The sequence below is a fragment of the Chaetura pelagica genome, unplaced genomic scaffold, assembly GCF_000747805.2.
Source record: "Chaetura pelagica isolate M959 unplaced genomic scaffold, ChaPel_1.0 scaffold10, whole genome shotgun sequence".
Classification (NCBI taxonomy): Eukaryota; Metazoa; Chordata; class Aves; order Apodiformes; family Apodidae; genus Chaetura; species Chaetura pelagica.
Genome location: NW_009952263.1, coordinates 2152968 through 2154698, shown reverse-complemented (window position 1 = coordinate 2154698; position 1731 = coordinate 2152968).

Below are 1731 nucleotides of genomic sequence, written 5' to 3'. Positions count from 1 at the left end.
AAAGGGGGCGGAGGAGCCGAGGAAGGCGGGGTAGGCCAAGGGGAAGGCGAAGGCATCGGTAACGCCCGGCCCAGGCGGGAGAAAAGGTCCCTCCTGCGGTGAGAGGTGTCGGCCCCCCAGTCTCTGCCGGCTGCCAAGAGGGATGGGGAGGGACGGGGCGGCGAGGGGCTGGGGCAGCGCTGGGGTGGCCTCAGGCATGAGTCTGTGCTCAGTTTTGTGAGGGGTGCCCCTATTACGAAGAGTTTACAAGGTTATTTACTTTCTTGTTGTCGCACTAGATGATGATATCGGATTTACTTTTTAAGCCGAGGCTTTCGCTGCTTACATTTCTTGTCACTGAGGGGAAATGCTCCTGTTCCCGAGCCTCTACTAATACCTTTGCCCAGATCGACTTTTTAAAGAAGCTACAGCTTTGGGTGCCTGTGTAAGAGTAGATCGAGCCCCTTGTATGTAAGCAAAGGTCTGTTACATTCACTTTTATATTAGTAGCAAGTTGTCCACAGAACTATTATGGTCCTTCACAGTCAAGTTCACACATACTTCACCTGTTTAAATTCAGATACAATCTCCTGGCAGAAAAGATGGCAATTTGCTTCCTTAACCTGAGTTCTATACACACTGAAGGAGCAGAGCAGGTTGCTCAGACACTGCCTGTGAAGAGGAAGGATGTGTGCTAGAGAGACCAATGAGGCAGGTGCCATTTTCAGCTCTGCCAAGGACCATTAGCTGGGCAGCTGGGGTCCTGTGGGCCAGACAAGAGCAGCGGGGCCACGCTCTGTGCTGCAGGGCTGCCAGCAGGCCATAGGCATCACCTCTCCCAGTCAGAAAACAAGCCAGGGGGACACGGCGGGATCCCCAGGCAGGATGGTACAGACTTGCCTGTGCCATAAGGAATGTTCAGCGGCAGGAAGGCAAATGAGTAGGGCAAGCCCCGCAATTCTCAAGGCGTGGGAGTTCCCACTAAAGCAGGGTATCGCCCTGGGTGCGCCCCAGCTCCTGCCTGGGGCTGGGATGAGGCTGACAGGGACGGCTCTGCTGGCAGCATCCCAGTCTGCAGGGCTGAGCAGGTAGGCGCAGCCAGTAACATTTACTGTTACCACTTAGGAGTGCATTTGTTACCTTTTTTTTTTTTTTCCACATGAATACATTATAAACAAGATAACATTACAGGGGCTGGCATCTCTCTTCTGAAGGTAATTCCCTTTTTCTTTAGTTTTCTTCCTTGGTAGTATCTCAAAACTGGCTGAATTACTCCAAAGCCACTAAGTGTGTGACTAGGGTTGGAGTGAGACAGGCCTTAACAGAGAGAGAAACAAGTCAGTTCTCCTTTAAAGGTGTTCAGTAGCATCTAAGGCTATTTTGTAGTTGTTCCCTTCTGAATCTTTACTAATGACTTAATGCAGCATTGCTGGATTATAAACACAGGTGTTAGTTTTGAAGACAACTGTCTTGAAGAGAGAGAAAGCTTTTCAAGCAGTCACACAAACACAAAACAAGCCTGCAAAAGATAAAACATATGGCAACCTTTTTTCTAGTTACTGCTGTCCTTAAGAGTTGTTATTCCTGTTCTGGCCTTCTAGAAATACATGGCAATCATGCATGAATTATAAAGGCTAACTTCCAATTAAAGCTTAACTTATTTAGGCCACTTTATTTCTTTATTTATAAGGAGGTGCATGAAAAGCAAAACAACAGCAAAGCCACAGGAAACGTAAGATTATGTGACACAGC